This window comes from Equus caballus, chromosome 5 (assembly GCF_041296265.1).
Source record: "Equus caballus isolate H_3958 breed thoroughbred chromosome 5, TB-T2T, whole genome shotgun sequence".
Taxonomy (NCBI): Eukaryota; Metazoa; Chordata; class Mammalia; order Perissodactyla; family Equidae; genus Equus; species Equus caballus.
The window spans coordinates 21641323-21658260 of record NC_091688.1 but is presented as its reverse complement, the minus strand read 5'-3'; the positions used below and the strand labels follow the sequence as shown (position 1 = coordinate 21658260).

Below are 16938 nucleotides of genomic sequence, written 5' to 3'. Positions count from 1 at the left end.
CACGTACTGCTTCAGTGGCCCGGGGTTCAACAGTTCAGATCCCAGGTGTGGACCTACACACCACTTATCAAGCCAGGCTCTAGCAGGCATCCCACATATAAAGCAGAGGAAGACGGGCACGGATGTTAGCTCAGGGCCAGTCTTCCTCAGCAAAAAAGAGGAGGATTGGCGGCAGATGTTAGCTCAGGGCTAATCTTCCTCAAAAAGAGAAAATAAAAAATAATTCCTTACTAAAATGAATTCGACTTTGACACACTGTCGTTGACTGCAAGACTTCTTGGAGTCTTTAATACGCCCATGTACACAGATTCAAACTGCTATGCTCAGTCATTATTATCATTTTATCAGTCTACAAATGAGAAAAAATAATACAAATTGAGAATCAAACAACGGGGAGACCATCTAATTATCCCACGGAAAGAGACATCCATTACAGATGTTTGCCCTGAATGTCTGGCCTGATGGGCTGCCACTGTACACTTCTCCTTTTATAATCCCTGATAAATATCAACTTTAAATACATATACAGAATCAGAAGCTATCAGAACTCTCCAAACGAAGGTTTATTATAAAGGAAGGAAGGGAGGGAAGGAGAAAGGGAGAAAGAAGGGAGGAGAAGGCACTGGAGTAGGAAAGAAGGAAGGAAGGAGAAAACTTCTTTGAATAGCTTAGTAAGTGTAAACATCACTTCATATTTACAGGCAAAGCTGAAATGCTGAAGACATTCATAAGGATGCAGGCACATGAAATTACACACTTGTACCTAACGCAGCACTTGGAAAATAAGCCTCATTTTGAAAACAACCAAACAGCTGCTCGGCAGAAGCACAGCACAAATCATCCTTTCCAGCCTTTATTTTTAGATGCCACTGAAGTAAAACAATAATTTTCTAAAGAATATAATTAAGATCGGTAGGTGTCATTTCATTATTTTGGAGTTTTAATTTGTCTCATGTCAGTCACACTTTTTTCCCCTCATAAGTCACATAATTATATAACATTCCATAACCATTTCTTACCTTTGAATAAAAGAATGTACCTGATCTTTTCAAAATGTACCAATTTTAAAACAGCACAACCCACGCAGAACGTTAGTTAGTATCACCCATGGGTTTAAACACAGGGAGTCTGAAACTCAGCCCCATTTTTCAAATGATAATTTGGAGACTTGTATACGTCTAAAAGAATGTGTAGCTTCATCATCTAAACACATTTTACAAAATGTATAATAAAAAAGAATATGCTTAATAGATCACAGGATTTCATTGGCAGAAGCAAATGCTAATTGCCTGCTGGAGTCTTTAATGAAACCTAATTGTTGGCTTGAGCTGTCACCACTGACCCTGGTAACAGACTAGTACACCCTTCATAAACATAATACAGCATAATCCTCCTTCATTACAGTTATTATAGCTCTGCAGCGGGACACGTCTGCCACAAAAATAAACTCTGCTGCCTCTCCTCCAAATGGACGTGTTGCGTCTCCGTCCCAGAGCAAACAGTGTTGATGGCAGAAGTCACCCTAACAACAAGTGGGACCACTTCACAGCCCAGATCTACTTCCAGACCTGGACTCACACACACCCTAGGACACTACTACAGAAACCATCAACACACTCCATGGTGAAGGATGTGGGGGAACAAAAACAAACCAGGGGCCAGCCCCCTGGCTGAATGGTTAAGTTCGCGCGCTCCCCTTCGGCGGCCCAGGGTTTCACTGGTTCGGATCCTGGGCGCGGACATGGCACCGCTCATCAAATCATGCTGAGGCGGCATCCCACATGCCACAACTAGAAGGACCCACAACTAAAAATACACAACTATGTACTGGGGGTCTTTGGGAAGAAAAAGGAAAAATAAAATCTTAAAAAAAAAAAAAAGACCCAAAAAGATCAAACCATCACCCATAACCATAAGGTAAATGATAATAGCAGAAGAATGATTTCTAAACAAATCTTAAGTTTGAATTAGAAAATCTGCATGTAAATCCATTAGATTTGCAGTCTAAATTTCAGATATTGAGCCCAAGAGATATTCCCTTCAATTTGCTTTAAAGTTTTTTGGGACACACATAAAAAAAATTACTTCAATTAAAAACATTAATCCTACACCTACTACTCAACAAGTCCCCAAAACGTTATTGAAAATCTACTCTGCAGCAGGTGCCAAGAACCCAAAGATAAATAAACCACAAAACATGTCCTCAAAGAGCTCACAATTTGTGGAGATGGATGAAGCAACGATAATATCAGGCGATGCATGATGGCAAAGGACAGGTCAAGTACCACAAGACGACAGGTCAGGTGACAATGAACTGTCCCCAGTGATAAAAAGGGGATGCCAGTCAATACGCCTAAGAAGTCATAAAAATCATACTAGAAATTAAAGAACAGAGGAGGAGATTATTACGTGGCCAGATGTGAAAAGGAATTCAAAGCCACAGTGTTTCAACCGTGAGAAATGTTTGGAGAAGGAGGACGAGGACCCAAGAGAGGTCAGCCGAGGCTGGTTAGGTGGAACCAAGAGCTGTGATGCACAGCCTTGAAGGCTGGGCTGGGGAGTCTGCATTGAATCGTGGGCAACTGGTTGTGTTTTTTAAAAGAAATATTTTAGACCTATGGGAGAATATAGTAAACATACATGTTGCCACCACCCATATGAGGAAATAAACCAACACCACATCTCTATCCTCACCTCCACCCCCACCGCCCCCCCGCCAGATCTGGTGTTTATCCTTCCGGCATTTCCTTATACTTTTACTAGAGACATATGTATCTCTTAACAATATAAAGTGGCAAGAAAAATGTCAAGCAGGAGAGTGAAAATATCAGATGTGTTTAAAACAAGACTCTAGTGTAGAGAGAGTGGTCTGGTCTCTGGAGTGCATCCGTGGGACAGGTGACAGCAGTGAGACAGGTGACCAAGAGATGCTGAGATAGCAGTGACCATCAAAATGAAGGGAGAAGGGGCAGCCTCAGCCTCGGGGGGGCATTCCTGAGACAAGGAGGAGGCAGACCTGAATGAACCAGCAGCGCAAGAGAAGGGACAGTCTGCTGAGCGAGCGCTGGGAGGGAAACGGAGAGGAGTAAGGCAGGTGGCAGCTCCCAGGCTGCCGACAGGCTAATGAGGGGGATGAGGCAGGTAACTAGCACACAAAGCACAAAGAAGTAAATGCCAGGAGCAAAGTGGCAGGAGGGCCCATCCAGGGAGCGAGATGGGGGGAGGCTGCCCAAAGAAGCAGCATTTGAGGTGGGCCTCAAGAGACGCTTTTGACAGGCAATGCTGAGTGCTGGGATTCTGGGCGAGGAAACAGCATGAACTTAGGTGGAAAATGACTGGGTCTGTTGAGGAACAGATGCAGCTTGGCAGAACCCAGGGGAATAGCGGGACATAAATCCGAAGAAATGAGAGGACCACTGGAGGTTATCTGTGGAGAACTTGAAATACTAAGCTGAAGGGTGGATAGTGTGTAGATGTAATTCATAACAAACTCACTTTCATTACCATGAAATCTGCCTTCATCCCTTGTACTCGAGAACTAAAATAATGGTGGGAGCCAATCTTGTGATTTAGGGATAACATCAATGATATCATTGCTGCTTATTATCTTTCTAGATGTCGAACAGGACATCTTGGTTAAGGGCAAGTTGGCAAAGCTGCCATGACGTGGTGTCACAGAGGGTCTCTCTCTCCCTCTCTCTCATTTTAAAAACTAGTAACTCAGAGGTTGAATGATGCGTGATTCTGTCTTTTCCTCTTTAATATAAAGTATAAAAGAAAATAATGCATAGAAAGGAAATTAAGCATATTCTAGTCAATATTTCTAAACCTGCAAGTTTTATGCCCTAATGCCCAAATGTTCCTACTTATGAACCATTCTGTGATATTTATACTCCCCTGATCTGCAAGGTTTCCTAGGTTTGAAAAATGAGGGGGAAAATGGACACATTTTTGAAAGTATCCAAGTAAAGCAAAACAATATTAAGAAGCAGAGTATCAGTAGCTTCATAAAATAATGTAGGGAGGATTCATCTCCTCAAATGAACACACAACATGTGTGTAATAAATAGCACTGATATCTGCTTAATTTTTAAAATCACATATATCATTAATATGATGTAATTTCCCCAGAGCACCACATCTCCTATTAGGGAATAAATAGTAAATTCCAAACCAGGCTGGGCTCTAGTCCCTCAGGTCAGCATTTCAGAAATGCATTCATTCATTGATTCTATAAACACTTTAAAAAATCAACTCCATTTCATTCGCTGCAAAATAGCGACAATAAGAGTACCTACTTCATCGGGTTGCTGAAAGATTTTAATAAAATCATCTGAAGTGCTGAGAACAGTGGGATGGGGTCAGCACCAATAAATGTAAGACATGGCTAATGCTATGCAACCTCCATGTGGGGTGGAGATTCTGAATCAAGCGAAACATGAATCCTGCTAGGAAAGGCTTATAACTTAATAGAGGAGACAGGGGGGTGAACATATATCAAATGGTGAGACAGACGTCACCAGTCTAGGAAAGCGCGAAGTGCTCTGGGACTATGACGTAAGGAATGCCTAACTGGAGAGGGAAGGAGGGGCAGGAAGGCGAAGCTGAATGCGTAGGGCTAAGCTGGCAGCAAGGGGAGAGGTCACGCTGGGTTGGAATGTAACAAAGGGAGGGGAGTCCACCACCACCAAGTGTTAGGGCTCTCGCTTAGAGAGAGAAAGAGTGGAAGACGGGGAACGGGAAGGGAGTCAGGGGTAAAGATGCCTTATCCTACAGGTAATAAGAAGCAAAAGAAAAATTTAAATAGCATAAAACCAGATTTGTGTTTTTAAAAATTCTTTGAAAAAGTAGATGAAGAATACATGAAAGACAGCCTTTGAAGCTCTTGAACAATCTCTAGGGCAGTGAGGATGGAGGGAGGGAAGGGAGCAAACTGAAGATATTTTAGAGATGCAAACTCAAAAGGATCTAAGGACTGGATGGGCTTGCTCGTGGGGCTGGAGGGTAGGGGGTGGAGGGTGCTAAGAAAGAGTGACATGCTAAAGAAAACTGCAAGAGCCTGGCTTCAGCAGCTAACTCAACAGATGGCAGTGTCACTGGCTAAGACAGGAAATGCAGAAGCAGCAGATTTTGTGGCAAGAAAGTAGTGAGTTCAATTTGAGACAGGTCGAATTTGCCACGTGTATCAGTTACCCAGACAGAGAGAAGTACCAGATAAACCAAACTGTTTGGAACCAAGTGGAAGGGTCTGGATTGGATATGCTCTCCACGGGCCTGGCTAGGGATAAATGACCAGGGAGGGTCTCTCAGCCTCTCCAGAGCTCTCAAACAACCAAGAACAGAATCATTCAAACCAACACGGACAAAAACAACTGACTACCACACCAAGCCTGAATACAGGGGTAGATGGACCAACAGGAGATTCCTTAACTCTCTGATTCTCAAAATGCAGTTGATCAAGGACCAGGAGCATTAGCATCACCTGGGAGCTCCTTAGAAATGCAAATTCTCAGGCCCCACCCCAGACCTGAATCAAGCTGGGGTGAGCCTGGGGAATAGCAATCTCTGTTTTAACAAGCCCTCCAGGTGATCTGATGCTCCCTGGAGTTTGAGATCTACTGCCTTAGCTAATGCCCCAATTACTGAGGGGAATGGAGTGTGAAAGAAAGAAGTCCCAGGAGATGGACTTCCAAAGAAATTAAGTGTTAGGAAAGGCTACACTTTGCACAAAGATAAGCATCAAGAACTTTAGCTAATTTTCAACAATGGGTGATTTTTCCCTGTGAGCTAAAAACTTGCAAGGCAAAGCAGATCCAGTCAGCGGCCCACACAGTAAAGCTTCCAAATTTAGGAGTCTAATCAACAGTAAAATCGCAAACATCACAAACGTGAAGAGGATATTCTGTTTCTCAGAGGATGCCACACCACCAGCCAATCCCCTTCACATTTTCTCACCAGACACCTCCCTGTTGACCTGCATTAAGCATTTATGGGATGGGTCCCTAGGATTACATGACCTCTGGATATGCAACAGACTTCTGGATCAGCTAACTGACCAGGCTCAGGACGAAACCCTTGAGCTGGGCCTAATATAGTCCCCCAAGGAACTGAGCTAAATCACCCACATATCATATTTCACACACAAGATTGATCTAAGAATGGCCACAATATGTTTTTTCCAATAGCAAGGCCCACAAAGCAAGTCAAACAAAAGCTTGACAGGAGAGTGAAACAAAACCAAGCCAAGGAACATAGAACCAACAGGAAAAAGGGAAAGGAAATTAAAACAATGTTAATACGCCATTTATAATCCAACTTAGACACATAACCACCCTTATCCCACAAAAAGGTACTTAGTCACTATTACCTTTCATCCTCAGCTACGCTAAGTCCTCATGCACAAGCATTGCATCATATCCTTTCATTCAGAATTATAAATAATTCAGAGTATTTATTTTCATAATCAGCGTGCATGCAATGTACGGCAAAGGCATGGCTGGTCTGGGCAATGTGGATTTCCTCTCACTGCAGAAATCCCCGCCAGATCCGCATTTTCCCTAAGCTTTCTCCCGCGACCCCTCAAAGGGGTCCTCTCACGACCTCTTGGCCCGCACGCAATCCGGCATGCAGGATTTAACCATTCTTGGCTACAACAATCCATTCTGCTTCCAGAACACATACTACACCTGCCCTACTGACATTTTAGGAGCTTCTTTCTTCTAACATTCCCTCCTGCTGGGAGGGTGATAGGAAGATCAATGCGTTAATGTTTGTCAAATACCTTAGGCTTCTCAGATGAAAGGCAATATTAAAGTTCAAGCCACCTGAGGCTGGCATTACACCAGAGGTGTAGCAGTTGACTCTATATTTGGACTTCAAAGAGGGAAACGAAGGATGCAAAGACACTCATTTGTGAAGATCAACTACCTTCTGCCTTTTTGCTAAAGGCAGGCAGATTTATTCCAACATCGTTTCATTCACTGGATTTCAACATTAGAAATCCAAGGACCCTTAGCACTGGACCCTTCTCACAGTAAGTAGTGTACAGGGAGAAGGATCCTCTTCTCTGCTCTTCTCTAAGTGGCTTTCCCTCCCCAAACTATCCTCCTGCCTGGTCGTGCAACTCTCAACCTCCTCCTATATGGGGGCCACACGCCAGCTGCCAGCCAACATGTTTGCTTTGAGCCAACAGACCAAAAAAAAAAAAAAGTCAAAGACAAAGCTTTATGTGTATGTTGGCTCGCACGTGAATTCAGGCTGCTGGAAAAAAAATGACACACACAAAGAGTACATTCATGGCCACATATAACTCCTGGAACATATAAATAGCCATCTTTGACCCAGCACCTACCCTGCACGAGGCACTGTGTTAGGACAGGAACAGACGGCATTACACTGAATTCTCCACAAATAATATCCCGGCAAGTTAAACACCACTGGCCCCATCTTGTTGATGAAGAAACTGAGACTCTGAAAGGCTGCTAAGTTCCTCCAACATCCCACAGCTAAAAGATGGCAGAGCTGGAATTCAAACCTAGCTATATTTCAAACTCCCAACCCTGGATCCCCTGCTCCAGCACACTGACGGCCAGGAAAAGCTGCAGAACTTGCCCCACACACCCCTTGGACCACTCAACAAGACCTCCGTGGGGCTCAGACTGGGCAAGGGTAATTAAACCAGAAAGGAGAGGTCACAAAGTCTTATTTCAGACATTAATTTTAATCTCCTCTCCACCAAAACTTGTTTTTCCTCCTTCTTTTCTAATCAGCGCAAGCAACAAGAACCGGCTAACGATTTCATCTTCTCTCTCACAAAGCGTGTAGCACTGCTCTGAGGCTTAGTACCAGTTCAAAAAATACACAGTACTTGATGACTAAGTAAAGAAGTTCGAATGCAGGATTGCAGGGGAAAAGGACAAGATTATGGAACCCAGTGGGCTACAATGTGCAATCAAAGGGTTCACATTTGTGTCCCTGGGGGAAAAAAAAATCCTCATAGTTCTTGGACCGTGGCCCATCCGTTCCAGACACATAAGAATTCCCTAAAAATTCTGATTTTTCTCTGAATTCTTTGGGTTCGTCCATAATAAACTAGTCTAACTGTTCTTTCCATGATAGCTGTCCGTGCCCCACAGTACGCAAAAGCCTGAATCATTGAAGGGTTACTAACAACTTTGTGTTTAAGCCAACGATGGAAGCCAGGCAGGTACCTGGATTAGCAAGAAAGAGCTGCTCTTCAGCCCTTTCTCTCATGCAGGTCCTATGCCTTCAGGAAAAGTCCTGTCAAGGGGCTGTTCTTGAGATAAGAGAAGGTGTTTCTGCAGGGGCTTGGCTAAACACCCAAAACTGTAGGAAGCCGGAGTGCTCTTCCCACTCTGATGCACTGAGGTCACTGAAAGCTGGACCTCTGTCATCTCAACCAGGACTCAGCCCCTATGAAGAATACTACAATGCCGCTTCAGCCCGGTGAAGAGGCGCCCTTGAAAGACAAACCATGTACAGAATGCTCCCGCTCTACAAGGAACTCTGAAGGCAGGATTGCTAAATCTTGGACCATTAAGTTACAACAACCTACTTGAACATATTCCGTTTTTATAAAGTTTCAGAGGAAGGAAAAGTAGCCCTTACAACTATGCTGAAGCAATAATGACTTTCAAAAGCAGAGAATCCTATAAGGGACACAGTGACACATAACACGTACTCATTCTGCACATCATGGCCACCCATTCAGATTAGGCAAAAGAGCATCACGCTGTTCAGCTCCCACTCATTAAGGCTATCATTTCTACGGCACAAGCTTTTAACCCCAACACCAAAAGATAAAGTGACTTGAATACAAGGTTCTGCAAGGCTGCAGTATTATCCCCTATTGCCACCAAGCGGCTCTTTAAAAGGGAACCAATACCATTCTAATGAAACCAGGCACAGGCCAATTAGTGCCAATTAAAGTTTAGATGGTCGCACAACTGCTCCTTTTTGTAGAATCAGCAACGGGCATGGAGGTGTGTCCACAAAGAGAGACTTGTACTCCTCTGCAAGCTACTTCATTACCGTAAGTGGCCAACACGCTTCCAGTTTAATTTCTGATAGTAAAAGAATTTTTCAATAATGCTATCTCTGCAACACTGCAGCAACCTGACCGTAAACCCCGCTGGTTGGGAGTTAGGTATGATCCTTTTGGACTCACTTTTTGGACGACTCTTACTTTGCACAAGCTGTTTCCTCTACTGGACTGCACTCTCCTGATCACTGCTCCAGATGAGCAGCACCTCAACCCTATAAATAAGCTCAGCGGCGCACCTCACCCCCTCACCTCCAGGACCAAGCCTTCCCCGGCTGTCACGGAACCCCTCTCTCACCACACTGTAATTCCCGATCAGCCTGTGCGTTTCTTCCACGGGGCTGCAGCTGGATCTTGTTTTAGCATCTCTGCAGTCCCTGTTCCTAGCACGCAGGAGAAGCTCAATACTAGGTTTGTTGAATGAATGAGTGAACTAATCCATTTTAAAAAATTAACACATGGGTGGAAATCCTGTAACCGTATATGCAGCCTGCAATCTAGAGATTCCTCACCTTCACAAAGAGCCTCCAACAGCCAGTCCCTGGACAGACTGAAGCCGAAACCCCACAATCTCCTTAAATTGTAGGTGGGGTTGGGGATGGGGCTGACAGGAACTGAAGGAAGTGGATGGAGGGGAACGGGAGGCAGCGGGGGCGCTACCTCACTGCTCCCTCAAAAAGGCATAAAACCCACTTACAAATAGGCAAAACCCAGATGTAGGGGTCATGCCAGGGAGAAAGGGGAGAGTGTGTATCAATAACAGTCTCAGAACTTGTTAATACTCAGAACTTGGAAGGTTGGCGGTGGAGACCTGTTCTGAAATTATGTGGCCACAGGTTTTCCCTATGAGCCAGCCCGACCACCCAAGTGGCAGCCGAGAAGCCCAGGAGTTTTGTGGCCCGGCTGGGGCCTAGTGGGAGGGCATGCAAACTCCTCTCCCTCCCGAGATCCTGTCCCCTTGGGGGGCAGAGGAGGGTCCGGAAGTGAGACCCTCTCCCGCTGGAGAGCCGGCAGTGTCGTTCCTTTCATCGTCCTGCCCCCAGCGCCTTGGCTATCTCCAGCTGCCCCTTCCAGGCCCTCTCTCGTTCCCAAAAAGCAGAAGGGAATGGGGAGCAGGGGGCGAGGGGGCCGGTTTAACCGCAAACTCTCCAGACAACGCTCGCCTTCCACCTTCACGCCCCAGACGAGCCGTGCGCCTCACCGCGAGCGGCTCCCACCGCGACTTCCAACTCCTGCGGCCGGGCCACCTCGCGCCCCCGCTGCCCTGCCAGGCGTCCCGGGCCGCCGACTGCAAGCTGGCGCTGCCAGCGTTTGCCCAAGCCATCGGCAAGGCGCCCGGAGCGCGAGGCGGCCCCCAACCTCGGGCCCGACTCCCCCGCCCCAGACGGCGCTTACCTGCTTACATGGCCCCGTCAGTGCCTGGGGTCCCGCGCGGAAAGGCTGCCCTCCGCGGCGGCCGCGGCGCCCCAATTCCCCAAGGAATTGATTCCAGTGGCTGGCGGAGGAGGGGCGAGGGAAGAAGCCGGAGGAGGCGAAAGGGGAGGGAGGTTTCCTCCGCGATCCCGGCGCGAGAGTCGGCGCAGGGGCGCACGGAGGAGGAGAAAGGAGAACCACCTAAACAGGGGCTATCCCGCCGGAGGGGGCCGAGGCGAGGAGGCTGGGCGAGGTGGGAGGGGAAGGACCGGCAGCGGCCACTTGGGGTCTGCCGCTCCCCGAGGACCTAAGCCAGGAGGGCAGGCAGCTGAGCGAGGAGGAGCGCAGCAGCCAGCCCGCTGCCTGCGCCCGCTCGGGGGAGAGAAAGTTGGGAAGAACTTTTAGGGGCCGGGAGAGCCAGAGCGGCAGGAAATGCGAGCAGCCGGGAGAGGAGGGACGAAGGGGCCGTGCGAGTGGGAGGGGACGGAGCAGGCGCCGGCGGCCGCGGCTCCCCCACCCCCGGCCGGGCTCGGCGGCGCGGGGGGCCGGGAGGCGGAGGGAGCGCGGGGCGCGCGGGGCGCGCGGCCGGGGGCGGGGAGGAATGCGGCGGGGGGCGCGCGCGCGGCCGGGAGCGCGCCGGGGCGGGGGGGAGCGGCTGCGCGTGGAGCCGGAGGTCCCCGGCGGGAGGCGCGCCGGCCTTGGGGACGTCACAGCGCTGGAATCCGAGGAATGCCGGGCTGCAGGAGCTCCTTCTGCAGGCCTCGAGAAGTCGCGCACTTTTAATGTGGACGCTTGGGAAACTGTTTTCCAAGGTGAAGGCTGAGGACGGAGGACGGGATGAAACTCCCTATAGAGTAAGAGGCGTGGGAGGGGAGAAGGACAGGAGACCGCAGCCAACCCAACCTAGCGCCGCTCCGGCGGGGGCGGAAGGCAGGAAGAAGGGAAAATCCCACCTAGACTTCCGCAAACCGCAGTGGCGGGGCAGCGGGAGGAACTCGCCCGCTCCGATCTAGAGCGAGGATAGCCCATCTTATTTCGGGGACTCCTCCGAGAAGGACGTCCCTATGCAGCCGCTGCACAGGGGAAGACAGACCAGGACAAAGTAAGGTGGCTTCACGGAGCAGGTTATCTCAAGAGTTCTCCCTCCAGGACACCCGGAACCTCAGGGTACCGGACCTGGTGTCTTCATCTCACCATCCCTCCCCCCTCCCGGAATCGCAAACGCACTTTATGCTGGGACTATGTGGTTTTCCAGGTTCTTTCCATGCCACAGAACCGCCCCACCCTGCCTCGGTAGGCACTGGGAGGGAACTTCCTTAGTACTTTCAGAGGTGGAGTTAATGAGACGCAGCTGGTATGATGGAAAAAGCACTGAGCCAGGAGAGGGAACCTATGTTTTAGGCCCTGCCCTGCCCTGCTGGTGACCGACTGGATGACTGAGGGGTATGCCAGCCCCCAAAAGCCTTGGCTTCTGTAGCTGTAAAATTAAAGGGTTTGCCTACATTTCTGTGGTCCTTTGCATTGCTAAAAACATGTCTTCGGAGTCTGTTATCTTACCAGGACTCAGGCCCAGCCCTTTCAACCTTTGTTAGCTTGAAAAGGATCCTTGAAGTCTTTGTCACAGAAGATATTGTTCTGTATTACTTCACTGTCCCACAACTGATACTAAAATTCTGGATCTCTTGGGGAAGAAAATGGGAAATGAAAGAGCAAAGCTTTTCGTACCCATCGTGTACAAATTTGTGGGGACTGACTTCTCTGAGCATTTGCCGATCTCCAGAACTATAAAGAAGTAGAGAAGACCTCAAAGGGATGGAAGGAAAACGCTGAAGGGAATTAAGATCAGTTTCTCAAACTTTCTACGAAATAGCTGGATAGCTTCAATATGGACTTGCTGAATTTCCAAAGAAAATTAGGGAGTGCCTTACTGTGCTCCCGGAAGCCTGGCAAGCACTCTGTGCTCCTGTGTTCCTGTCCGCATTTCCTAGGTGAGGAAAGTGAGGCGTGAAGCAATTACCTGTCTCACCAAGGGTCACACAGCTAGGAAAATATAATAATGGACTGTAGTCTGTCTGGCCCCAAAATGCAAACTCTTAATTTCTGAATTTTGACCAAAACAGGATTAAGATTAAAGACACGGAAATAGCTGCAGGCTCTCAAGGTAAAACCTAAACTCCTGTTCTTTCCTGTGAGATGGGAGGCCTCTTAGAGTCTTAGAGGAAAGGAAGTGGCATTTGTGTATTGTGCGCTGAAGCCACCATGATACCAAACTGTGAGCACAGCATGCTGAGGCCCTTGTGGTGTAGAAGGAGCAAAGGACTTGCATGCAGACACAGAATTCTGGTTCTGTCTCTGACCAACCCTGTGACCCTGAGAAAGCCACTTCACCCGTAGGCCTGAGTTTAAGTGGAGTGTGACATAGAGGTCAGAGCTTGGTTGAATTCCTTCATCTCTGAGGTTTTTCCTAGGTCTGAATTTGGAGGAAGGTATATTCCTCCAGGCAGATGGCATATCTATGGAGGAAGCTAAGAGATAAAGCCAGGATGTCACAAGCTTCTTTCAAAAAATAAAAAAAGCAGCCCGTTCCCTAAGTCTGCGTCGTACTCACGTCTCCTTAACATGCGTCAGAGGGCCCAAGAGTTTGGTTGATGGGACAGGCCCCAAACACATCACTGCACCTTTAAAGGTTTGTATGTTTAGGAACTTGTCAGTATTAAATGTCCCCTCAAAAGATTTCAACTTGTTCAAAGCCTGATTCCAACTATAAATACAGGATGCCAAGCAGAATCTCGTGGGCCTCCATGGTTCCTCCCACCCCCAATATGTTCTTCTCATTCATTTCTTTCTATACCTTCAAAAACATTGAAATCACTGAAAGCAAACAAAACAAGTTCTCCCCATCAAAGCAAACTGGAAAGTAGACAGTCTTAGGAAAACTCAGATGATCTTCAGGGGCCTTCGACACATTTAAAAGTCAGATACGTATTTTTTTGTTTTTATCCCCAGCCTAATTCTAATTCCTGAAAGGATATTTGGCAGTTTATGGTAATGGAGGGAAGGAGAAATGGGGAACTTTTGCAAAATACACATCCTTTCTGCATCCCTCCTCACTATTTTTTATTCATCTTATTCTCTGGGTCTAGAGTAGAGACTTCGGTTGGTGTATATATGAGTGTGTATGTGTATAATATTTTTGGACAGCATTTTATTGAGATATAATTCACTTTCAATAAAAAGCACAAATCTTAAGTGTACATCCAGCATACATATGGATACATCCACAAGACTACCACCCAGATCAAGACACAGAAAATGTCCATCACATGGGGGCTGGCCCCGTGGCCGAGTGGTAAAGTTCGCACGCTCCACTGCAGGTGGCCCAGTGTTTCGTTGGTTCCAATCCTGGGTGCGGACATGGCACTGCTCATCAAACCACGCTGAGGCAGCGTCCCACATGCTGCAATTAGAAGGACCCACAACTAAGAATATACAACTATGTACCAGGGGGCTTTGAGGAGAAAAAGGAAAATAAATAAATAAATAAATAAATAAAATCAAAGAAAATGTCCGTCACCAAAGGAATTTCCCTTCTGTGACTTGTCAGTTAATATCACCCCTCCAGGCTGACTTCTACCGTCATGCATTACTTTTGCTAGTTCTCAAACTTCATATAAATGGAATTACATATTGTGGGTATGTGTACATGTCACAATTTGGTTATCCATTCTCTTGTTGATGTATTGGGCAAGTATATTTTGAAAATATTTCCCAAGCAATTCTGTTATGCCTGGCCCTCTCCAATTCAGAACTGCTGACCTACAGCAAAAATATAAAAAAAAATAAGGCTAGATTAGTAACACCTGCAAAGAATATTAAGTAACAGGGGCCCTCCAAAGTTCAGCCTTTCCCCAGGTTGACTAAGCAGGAAGTCACTATTCTCCAACACTGATCAAATGGAATAATAGGAGACTTTTGTAGAGGCATTGATAAAATGAAAGTGCACAGTGTTTATTTGAGTTTTCTCGCCAGTCTCTTGGAAGCCTTCCATACCTGTACCTTTTCATTTTGTAAATTGTGTCCATTTTATCATCTTTCCTAATGTCTCAACTCTCATTCCTGATGCACCCTCATCCCCGGCCACCAAGCCTCCTGGTCACCACATTACCTCTCCATTTCATTTCTTCTACCTTTATCCATCTCTCAGGAAAAGGATCCCTGCCTTCCCAAGGGACTGCCCTCACCAGAGTCAAAGGAGAGAGGGCCTCCAGATCCGTGCCTGTCACCTGAGGCTGCAGATGAATTACTTCCTTGTTGCTTCCTTCTGGAAAGAATACCAAAGATTTTTAGGTTGTGTTTTCTCAAGGTGGGAGGAGAAAGATGAATCTGTCCTCCTGGGACGCTGTGCCAGCTCCTCTGGCTACTGCAGTTGACCACGTGGGCAACGATATCAGTCAGAGTCACATACTTCAGGCAGACTTACTCTAGGCAGATCGTTAGTTTTTCCAGTGAAAACATACAAGATTCAGCCAACTGTTTACTCTTTAAAAATTCCATAAGGCAGCAATATATATTAATCAAGTACACTCTAGGAACGATAATTCACATATGTTATTGGGACTTTCAGCAAGATTTAAAAGAAATAAAACCTAGGCACAATTAAGTATCCTGCCAGTTTTGATGTATTTTTTTTTTATCATTCTCTACTAATTTCACCTTAGGTTGAAAACTCCCTTTGAATCGGGTCTTAAAAGTGTAAGCTCCCTAATGATATTCTCCTGGCTCAGCTGCCTGACTTTCCCTGCCTCCCCCAGCCCCAGCCTTGCCTTCCAGCTTTTCCAGGCTGGATGGGAACACACAGTGTATCTCCCTACACACGGCGTGTGCACACACACATCCAGTCATCACCATATCCCATATGGAGCACGCTGCCAGTGAAGTTTACCCACCCCTTACTGCTGAAGACTATCTATTATCCAGAGAAGGAGGCTTCACTACCCCCAAAGTCTCTTACGGAGGGCTTCTTAATTTTGATTTAAACCATTGTAAACTTTGTAATGAAATAGAGTCATTTAAAAAAAACATACACACACGCTCACCATAGTTGTTAAACTCAAAAACATCCTCCACCTGAGATCTGGTGGTTAGGGCCAATTGTCTTAGTACAAGTTCCTTCCGTTTACAAAGAACAAAACCCCACTTCAAATTGTTCATGCAAAAACGGAATACATTGGCAGGATACTGGAGCATATGGAATCCACGAGAGAGAAGGGTGGGACCAGAGAACCATGAGGGGACTCTGCTTTTCTCCCTCTGGCTGGTGCCATCCTCCAGATTTGCCCATCTCCAGGCTTAATGGCTATGTGACCTTGGGCAAAATACTAAAGCTCTGACACGTGAATTTCCTCACGTGTAAAAGGGGAAGTAATGAACATAGCTATGTCCTGGGGTTGTAGTCATGATTAAATGAGTCAATGTGTGCAAAACCTTTAGAACAGTACCAGGTATGTACTGAGCTCTCGATATGTTACCTATTAATATTATCATCAACCACATTCTATCTCTGCAGACTGGATTTCTCACCTTCAGCAGGGACTGAATCTCAAATCCAGTTCCCAAGAGAAGGAATGTGGTTTGAGTTGTCAATCAAGGGTCTTGGAGAAGAAACAGGCTGCTGTGGCTGGGCCTAACCCTTTGGGTGGGAAGGACAGTTCTCAGAATGGAGACAGTGGCCCAGGGGGCATCTGAAGCCACACCAATAAGGAAGGGAGAAGTTTTTTACCAAAATGAAGTCTTGGGAACCCCTCCACTCTCAGTAACTGTGTATACCATCTATGCAAAGGGCCAACCTGGCTTCTCACATGTGAAGAAGAAAGTGACCCACTAAGGAGGTGAGTGACATAGGGAAGAAGGTATGGAAACCAATATCCATCGAGCACTTGCTATGCTCCAGGAACACAGGAACAAGGCTAGGTCCTGTATATACATAATCTGAAGTAATCCATGTGACAGTGTTTGAGTGTTATGGACTGAATTGTGTCCCTCCAAAATCCTAAAGTTGAAGTCCTAATCCCCAATATGGCTGTATTTGGAGGTAGGGCCTTTATGGAGATAATTAAGGTCAGAGAAGGTCATAAGGGGTAGGACTCTAATCCAATAGGGCTGGTGTCCTCATAAAAAGAGGAAGAGACACCAGAGCTTGCTTTCTCCACGCATGTGCACAGAGAAAGGGCCATGTGAGGACACAGAGAGAGGGAGGCCATCTGCAAGCCCAGGGAAGAGGTCTCACCAGTTACCAAACCTGACAGCACCTTAATTTGGACTTCCAGCCTCCAGAACGGTGAGAAAATAAACTTCTGTTGTTTAAGCCACACAGTGTGTAGTATTTTGATCTGCAAGCCTGAGCAGACTAATGCACTGAGGTTAGTGTTTGTTGTTGTTTAACAGAGAAATAAACTGAGACCTCA

The 16938-nt window shown here is 46.7% G+C and overlaps 1 protein-coding gene across 2 annotated transcripts in view; it reads right to left on the bottom strand.

Annotated features, from left to right (window-relative positions):
- Positions 1 to 11048, bottom strand: part of PTPN14 (protein tyrosine phosphatase non-receptor type 14) — a 173959-nt gene extending 162911 nt beyond the window's left edge. Inside the window, exon 1 of one of the 2 annotated variants that reach the window (XM_023640732.2) lies at positions 10457 to 11048. The gene's annotated coding sequence lies outside the window, so the exon portion shown is untranslated. The remainder of the gene's footprint in view (positions 1 to 10456) is intronic. The other variant, XM_023640733.2, reaches the window with a different exon arrangement.
- Positions 11049 to 16938: the final 5890 nt, after the last annotated feature.